At 45.3% G+C, this 9,406-nt stretch overlaps 1 pseudogene; it reads right to left on the bottom strand.

Annotated features, from left to right (window-relative positions):
* Positions 1-7,697: 7,697 nt before the first annotated feature.
* On the bottom strand, positions 7,698-9,133 carry LOC109784340 (adenylate isopentenyltransferase 5, chloroplastic-like; annotated as a pseudogene).
* Positions 9,134-9,406: the final 273 nt, after the last annotated feature.

The following is a 9,406-nucleotide window of genomic DNA, read 5'->3' as shown; positions in this document are numbered from 1 at the left end:
TTGTGTCTAAGATAAGTGAAAAAGGCTTCATTATGTATGTTGCTGGAACTATGGTTACATAGAAAACTTGGTTCATAGCTACCTAAGCTTCAGCTGAGTTACTGTTCATATTGCAGCTCGTACAAGATTGGATTTAGCCATTTTGTGGTAGAATTTGATGTCTACTTCAACATTTCATTCAATTTATCAATCATTTCATCATGTCCATTGTTATGTTCTAAGCTGCAAAAAAATAAGTGGTTCGACAACTTCTGCATATGAATAGTCACACAGGATAGCAGATTTCTGTTTCTGCTACCTGATATAATGATTTATTTGCCACAGTTTTAGAGGTGTATGGAGTAGTTCAGATTTGTTCTGACATCATTTGTTATCATGGCCTAGTGTATTTAACCCCTGGACATGAAAACATCCATCCATAGAGAGCTATGAATAGCATCATCTGAGTACCGAGGGAAGTTATCAGGCAGGTTTGTAATGATCACTGTCTTTGATACTTTCTTCTTGCCGTTATAGGCTTGTAAAGTTGTTTAACATGATCATGCTTCCTTCTTATAATAGGAGTACTGTTTGGTACTATGTCCAGGTTTGGGTCTAAACTTCTGTTCCCAGTGACTTGGTAGTATCTGAGCTCGGGAGTGCCCTGAAGAATGGCACTGATAGCAGTAGGATTAGTTTTTCATTAGACCAAACTTATTCACAATTCTTTGAGCAATTTGCTTGTGCTGATGGTGTATGGCATATTTCGGAACTGTCCCTGCACATTAGAGACCATAGAGACGGAGCAGAGCTTACTGCAAGTAGAAATAGTTCCCTTTTGCCTTGCAAGATATAATCAGAAGAAACACCTATGAGATCTGAATCTTACCCGCCTCTTGAAATGGAAATAAATACTGCCCAACGATGCAAATTCAATGAAGGTTGTCCGGCCGGAATCTACGTAAGCGACAAATCTGTGTGTTGCTCAGCACTTGAATCTTTCCCATCGCAAAAGAAAAAAAAAGAACTCGATCTTTCCACTTGCATTGAGTGACAGTGTCATGCTGATAGTCATGTCATGGTTTAGCTATATAATTGATTTTTTGTTCAAATAATAATGGTATCCACAATGTCATATCATGATTCTTGTATCGATGTGTAAATCATCTGTTCTTTGGCAGATGTCTTACATTTATCTCACTGGAAATTTATCCAGAGTGCCTAAGTATACTCTTGAACATTCCGCGCTTGGATGCGGTGTGTTCCAATATGCATGTATTTATTCTACACGTGTAACTTACTGGCCATGAACAGATATCCAGCCGGAAACAAAACGACGAGCGGCGACCTGTATTTTTTTACAAGCGTTTCTGTACCTGTATTTTTTACAAGCGTATCTGAGACAGAAACGGTAATCCAAACCAGTCGGATTTTTACAAGCGTTTCTGTACCTGTATTTTTTACAAGCGTATCTGAGACAGAAACGGTAATCCAAACCAGCCTCCGACGTATTTCTCGCAAGTGTCTAGAATACCGGAGAAGAACTGTGTAGCTGGTTACCATTGCTGCAGAAAACTTATTCATCTTGGAAAGAGCTTTACATGATGGAATTTGTTCTTCCAAATCTGCTTATCAATTGTGTTTGCAGGATATTCATGCAAATCCGAGGAATGTCCCTTCTCAAGTATCCTTGCAGGTTAAAAATCTTCTCAAGATCATTTGGAAGCAAAAGCTTATGATTCCCAGAGTCCAAACATTTGCTTGGAGACTTATTCGGAAAGCTCTTCCCATAGGTTTGAGGGCTGGTCGTTTTTCTATACATATTTCTGAACTTTGCTACAGATGTGGCCAACAGGAGAATGCGATTCACCTCTTTTTTCTTTGTGATTTTGCTAGAGCAGCTTGGTTCGGCCATCCTTGGTATATTTAGATCAGATGTTTTAGTTCAGAGTTATTCCAATATGCACAACATTATTCTTGCTTTAATCAACATGAACCATCCACATGCTTCTGTTTCAAACATTCTCAACTTTATGTGGTGCCTTTGGAAAGCAAGAAACGACTATCTTTTTGACAGGAAAAAGGCTCTCCCTCACCATGTTAATATTGTTGCAAATTCTTTGTCTTCTGAATCTAATGATCTTCTTAATATCTCTCAACAATTACAGCCTCAGGCTCCCATCCGGTCTTCAACTCCTACTAACCAAATTCCTTTGCAGGGTCATACACTTAAATCTGATCTTCTTATTATAGGTTCCAAAGTTTATTCTGATGCTGCTTTCAAATGTAAAAATATTCCAGGTTTAATGTAGGGATCAGCAGCTACTGGAGTTGGAGTCTATCTTTCTTTGCAACGCGATCACATTGAAATAAATTTGCAGCTTCAGGCGTCCACATCCATCACAAGAACACCTTTGCAAGCTGAAGCTCTTGCCCTTCTTTTTGCTGCACAGGTGGCCAACCGTCTTCACATTACCCAGCCTACATTTCTCACAGATTGTCTTTCTTTGGCTTCGGTTGCGGCAAGCAGAAGGATTTCGGAGCCTTCTACTCCTTGGTCTATCAGGAAAACTTTGGCTGATTTCTTCCACTACTCTTCAGATCTTCAATCACAGGTGTTTCACATTCCTAGAGAGATAAATGGAATTGCTCATAATGTAGCTCATCAGGTTCTTAGATCAGATGTTGAACCTGACATATGTTGCTTTGCCTCAGCTCACAGGAATATGTTATGCCCTGTAGTTTCTCTTCTCTCTAATTTTCAGTTTCAGGGGTTTGTAATCCATGTTGTACGTTGTTACTGAGCTGATGAAAAGTTTGGCGCTTCGTGCGCCTTCTGTTGTTCAAAAAAAAAAAAAACTGTATCCATTGACTGTGGTGCCTTACTGCATCTTATCTGATCTATCACAATGATCTGTATCACAAACCCATTGCGTGATAGTCTTCAGGGGATGATTGGGTCTTCTAATGCAAACTCTTTGCTGCTCTTATATATAGCTGAACTAAAGCAAGGTATTGCATTACTAGACAGTTCGTCTTTCTGCAGTTGCAATGCACACATCGCTTATGCCCCAGTGCACATGAGTTTTGCATGGCACCGCCAAAGCAGGACGTATGCATAAATAGTTGATTGGTTAGCTTAGCATGCAGGGTTGTAAGTCATGTAGATCAATGTATGTATCTTGGCGCATCTTGGAACGCAGCGCAAGCGACTGCGGAGGCTTTCGGCGCAAACTTGCACACAATTTACATATAAATTGTAGGTTTTTAATTGACAAGAATATGCATATAATATTTTTTTGCAAAAAAAAATCTAAGAAGGAACACTTTTGTCGCACTGGTATTACCCTTAAATTATAAAGAAAATAAAATAAATACTAAAACAAATTCAAAATAATGAAGTTTCAAAAACTTGCAAACAACTTTGCACTATAATTATTTCACAAAAAAAAAATTGCACTGTAACTGCACTTTTTATAATATGCGAGAAATATTTATATAATAGTGCAATTTTGACACATATTGTATACTCCCTCTGTTTTGAACTGCCAAAATGTCCTATATTTAGGAATGGATGGGGTAGTATTTATGTGTATACTCGCGAGTTACCTAGTGCACGCGCTGAAATTTTAGCACAATCTTTTGGTTTTGATATATCTTTTGCTGTTGGTAGCTCTGGTAGGAGTGGTGGCCTTGTAATCTTCTGGAATGTTGCAATAAAGTTAGAGATTAATGGTTACTCGCGATATCATATTGATGCAAGTGTAGGAGGCTTGGGGCCTACACCTTGGAGGTTGACGTGCGTATATGGAGAAGCACAAGTAGCTCATCGTCAGAGGACTTGGGACACTCTAAGCTCTATAGCTGGTGCTTCCAATCTTCCATGGTTAGCACTTGGTGACTTTAACGAAGTTCTCACTCAAGCTGAACACGAAGGAGTTAATTTAAGGGGGCAGGGCCAAATGGATGGATTTCGTGATTCATTGGATATATGTGGCCTAGCGGATCTGGGCTATACTGGACGTAGGTGGACTTTTGAAAAAGAGTTGCACGAGGGACTTTCACGAGGGTGCGCTTGGATAGAGCTGTTGCTAATGCCGACTGGAGCTCAATATTTCCATTTGCAGAGGTCGAGAATGCTATAGCAGCGAGTTCGGATCATGGTCCGATTGTTCTAAAGCTTATGCAACAGGAAGCTGGTAACAAGCCACCAAGAATGTTCAGATACGAAGTGATGTGGGAACGACACCAAGACCTTATTCCGTCGCTGGAGAGAAGTTGGAGCAGCAGGCCGAGCTGCTCTTCTGTAGGCGAGGTCTAGCAGAAGTTACAAAGTTTGGGAGAACACTTGTCCAACTGGGACAGATTGACTTTTGGAAGTGTGAAGCGAGAGATAAAACAGCTGGTTCGGCAACTTGAAGCTCTAAAGAATATTCCGGGCCGAACTGGCCCAAGCCATTTGGAGATTAAGGTGACAGACCGACTGGTGGAGTTATACCAGAGAGAGGAAATCCTCCAAAGACAAAGATCGAGGGTGGATTGGCTCACATATGGTGATAAAAACACAAAATACTTTCAGCAGCGGGCCTCGATGCGAAGAAGGAAGAACAGGATCACATCCCTGACTAGGGAAGACGGGCAGATGGTTGAAGAAGCATGCGAGCTGGAAGCGATGACGACTGAATTTTATTCAAACCTGTACACGTCGGAAGGATGTACAAATATGCAGGCAGTATTAGACTCGGTACCTGAGAAAGTGACAGATGAAATGCGTACGATGTTGGACGCCAGGTACACTGAGGAGGAAGTAAAAAAGGCTTTGTACCAGATGTTCCCTACGAAGTCTCCGGGGCCAGATGGGTTCCCAGCGCACTTCTTCCAAAAGCATTGGGGCGTTTGTGGAACCGAGGTGACTGCTGCTGTTCTTAAGATTATTGAAGGATGTGAAAGTGCAGAAAGCATTAATCAGACTTACCTGGTTCTTATACCAAAGGTAAAAAATCCATCTTTGCTCTCACAGTTTCACCCGATAAGCCTTTGCAACGTGTTTTATAAAATTGCTTCCAAAGTTATAGCTAACCGTTTGAAGCTAGTTCTTCCGGAGATTATTTCTTCCGAACAGTCTGCCTTTGTGCCGGGCCGTTTGATCACAGACAATATTATTGTGGCATATGAATGTTTACATTTTATGAAACGGAATAGAGCAGTTAAGCATCGGCATTGTGCTCTCAAGTTAGATATGATGAAGGCGTATGACAGGGTGGAATGGGATTACCTGAGAGCCATCATGTTAAAGTTGGGTTTTTCTTCAAGATGGGTGAACATCGTTATGGATCTGGTGAGCTCAGTATCTTATTCTGTGTTATTCAATGGGAAGAAGCTACAAGAATTTAAACCTAGCAGAGGTATCCGTCAGGGAGATCCAATCTCCCCTTACCTGTTTTTGTTGGCAGCGGAGGGCCTTTCTGGCCTCTTGAAAAATTTAAGTGAGTCATCTCAACTTGGGGGGATCCAAGTGGCGCCTTCAGCACCACCTGTTAATCACCTTTTATTCGCAGATGATAGCCTGTTGTTCTTCAAAATATCTGGTGGAGGGGCGACAGAGGTGTCAAACCTGTTGGAAACATATTGCCAAGCGTCAGGACAGAGAATAAATGCAGCAAAATCGACTATTTTCTTTAGCAAGAGGTGCCCATCAAATCTTAAGGAAGAGATAAAAGGTATTCTGAATGTCCCCAATGAAACACTTAATGACAAGTACCTTGGTATGCCCTCGGATGTGGGGAGTTCGAAGTTTGGAGCTTTTAAATATCTGAAAGACAGATTATGGAGCAAAGTTAAAGGGTGGATTGAGAAAACATTATCTATGGCGGGCAAGGAAGTGCTGGTTAAATCAGTTGCACAAGCAGTACCGGTATATTCCATGTCTTGTTTTAAACTGCCAAGGGGATTATGCGAGCATCTTAATAAACTCATTCGGCAATTCTGGTGGGGAAGCAAAGAGGGGAAAAGAAAACCGGCATGGGTATCTTGGAAGGCTATGACCCAACCAAAATTCATGGGAGGCCTTGGTTTTAGAGATTTCGAGCTTTTTAATCTTGCACTCCTGGCAAGACAATCGTGGCGAATTTTGCAGCACCCGACATCTTTTTGTGCCCAGATTTTGAAGGCAGTATATTTTCCAAATGGCACAATCCTTACAGCTGAGCTGGGGAGCAGGCCGTCGCAAGTATGGCGAGCAGTTTTAGGAGGAAGGGATGTGCTTTGTCAAGGCATTATCAGGAGGATGGGGGATGGATCAGCTACGAGGATATGGGCCGACAACTGGATCCCAAGGTACGCTACTATGCGACCGTTGGCATGCCTCTCGGCCAACCCACCGATTCTGGTGAGTGAACTAATCAATAACACATCAGCCACATGGAATAGAGCAGCACTGGACCAAACTTTCTTGGCATCAGATACTAATGCTATACTGACTATCCCCTTGTGCACCTCAAGGATGGATGATTTTTGGGCTTGGAGCTTAGAAAAGAATGGAAATTTCACAGTCCGTTCAGCTTACCGAATGTTGGCAGACACTAAAAGGCGAAGGGAGGATTGGCTTGAGGGTAATGCAGGCATGTCTAACTATGAAGCGGAAGCCAAATCTTGGACATCGCTGTGGTCTGTCCAAGTGCCGGGGAAGGTTAGAAATTTCCTTTGGAGGCTAGCTAAACATTCCATTCCCACCGAAGATGTTCGACACACGAGGCATATGTCCGATGATGACAAATGTCAGCTATGTGGGATGCAGGATAGCTGGCGACATTCACTGATGCAGTGTTCTGTTGCCCGGTGTGTCTGGGCTCTAGTAGATGATGACGTTGTTGATTATATTCAGGCTACTACAGAGCTAAATGCTAAGCGCTGGTTATTCTCTATGTTTAATGATTTACCACAAGCTAGCATGGTCAAGCTGGTCGTGACTTTGTGGGCAATATGGTCGGCAAGGCGTAAAGCTATCCATGAGGGAGTCCTACAGAGCCCTCATGCTACACATGCATTTGTGACTAGCTTCATCTCTGAACTAGAATCTCTGAAGACCCCAGTGTGTGTTGTACAAAATGCGGCTATGACTAGCTCGGGAGTAAGGCATACTAGTACGTGGTTGGCCCCTGCTGTGGGAGTGGTGAAGATACAAGTTGATGGAGGCCAGGCGAGGAACGGTAGGAGCGGTGCAGCTGCGGCACTCTGCCGAGACCACCATGGCCTCTACTTGGGGTCGTCGGCTATGTCCTTTTCAGATATTTCTGACCCAGCGACGCTTGAGGCGCTAGCTTGTCGAGAAGCGCTGAATCTAGCGCTGGATTTGTCACTTGAGCACATTATCATCGCATGTGATAATAAGACTGTGGTGGCGGACATCAATAACGGCACCGAAGGTCCATATAGTGCTATCATCAAGGAGATTCGTGCCCGGGCGAGGAGTTTCAGAAGCTGTGAGTTTATTTTTGAAGGACGGGCAGGGAACACTGATGCTCATAATTTAGCTAAATTTTCATCTTCTTTAGATGTTGGTCGCCATTTGTGGTTGAGAGTACCCCATGACCAGTTTGTAATTCCTGTAAACCGTTCGGCTTCGCCATAATAAAGCGTTGGTTTACCACTCAAAAAAAAAAACAAATCGATTGAACCAAATTTAATTTTCAAGCAAATTACTAAATTGAACATATATATAATAATAACAACAACACAAATGTCTTTAAATTCAATCATCATAGTCATGCGATGTTTCATAATAATTCAGAAAGCAAGAGATAAACCTTAAATTAAACAGTAAAAATAGCTTAAGCTGATGAGACTTGTATCACTATCTCCCATGCTTGCATGCAACCGACTGTGGAGGAGTACGCTCTAAAGCACGACCATGGAGTGCGCCAAAGCCGGCAATTAAGCCATGCATGCATGCATGCTCCTAGCTTACAACTTAGGCTGTGTCGTTCGACGTAGCTCCAGCTGCTGCCGGAGCAGCCTCAGCAACGCCGGCATTGCTTCCACCATCGCCGCTGTCGCAGGCACGGCAGGCAGGATCTTTGTCCACGACGTCGGTGCCATTGAGTACAACGCAGGCAGCACCGTTGTTCTAGGATCCTTCATTCTCATGCTCGTGCAGTGCTGGCGGGGTCAGGACGACACTGCCATCATCGTCGCCGACTGCAGCAGCAGGGATAACAGAGACACCACGTTGGGAAAGCCCAGCCATGGCCTCATCCACCTCCAGATCAGTTGGCAGGGTAGCAGCTGGAGCGTGGAAAGTAGGGCTTCCCACACCGAGGAAGAGGCGCACCATCTCTTGGCACGGTTTCCACACGGTCGACTCCCAGACCTCCTTGTGGCCGCCCAAGCCCTCGGCCATGGCCGCAAAGACGGCGGTGGCGTCGACGCGCCGGACGTCCCAGCCTTCGAGCGTGCCGAGGCGGCGGATCTTGACCGCCTGCTGGAGGACGAGGCCGAACGTGTTGGCCTTGATCTCGCGCACGGCGCGCTCGAGCATGGCCGCCATCTCGGCCTCGCCGACGGCGCCCTCCCGCTCCGCCCGCAGGTACTCGTGCATCTCGGGCAGGCCGATGGCGCGACGCACGCCGCGGGTGTAGTCGGCGCCCTCCTCGAAGGCGGCGCGCGTCTCGTCCACCAGGCCGCGCCGCACCATGTCGTCGACGCGCAGGCCGGTGTACCACTCCATCATCCCCGGCGCGGCGTCGAGCCAGAGGAAGAGGCAGTCGTGGGCGGCGCGGAACGCGGCGCCGTCGGCCTCCACCAGCGCCTCGATGTAGGTGTTGGACCCGCCGGCGACGACGGGGAGGTGGCCCGCGGAGAGGACGAGGGAGATGGCGGCCTCGGCCTCGCGGCGGAAGTCCTCGGCGGTGAAGTCGGCGTCGGGATGCACGCCGCCCAGGAGGTGGTGCGGCACGCCGGCGGTCTCCTCCTGGGTGACCTTGTTGGAGAGTATGGGCACGCCGTCGTACACCTGGATCTTGTCGGAGTTGATGACCTCGCCGCCGAAGCGCTTGGCAAGGGAGATGGCGAGCTTGGACTTGCCGGTGGCCGTGGCTCCAAGCACGAAAACAACCTTGGGCTTGGGGGACTGGGTATTCACGCCCTTGCACTCCATTGAACAGCAGCTGCTTATGGAACAAACGAGGCAACCCATGGTTACTGTTATTCACTTAGAGAAGAACGTGCATGCATAGGTAATTTAACTAAATGATAAGTGCCACACGATCAGGTGCGTGGGCACTCCGGTCCTGACGTTTTTCAATGGCAATTCTAATCGTTGGCAATTTACAGTTACAGACTTCTCTCTATACAGAGGGAAAATACATATATACATATGTACAACCTTGTAAATTGGCATACACAAACAATAAATTAGATTAATATAGGT

Source organism: Aegilops tauschii, chromosome 1 (assembly GCF_002575655.3).
Source record: "Aegilops tauschii subsp. strangulata cultivar AL8/78 chromosome 1, Aet v6.0, whole genome shotgun sequence".
Classification (NCBI taxonomy): domain Eukaryota; kingdom Viridiplantae; phylum Streptophyta; class Magnoliopsida; order Poales; family Poaceae; genus Aegilops; species Aegilops tauschii.
Note: the sequence above shows the minus strand (reverse complement) of the source record. Positions and strands in the feature narration are given on the sequence as shown.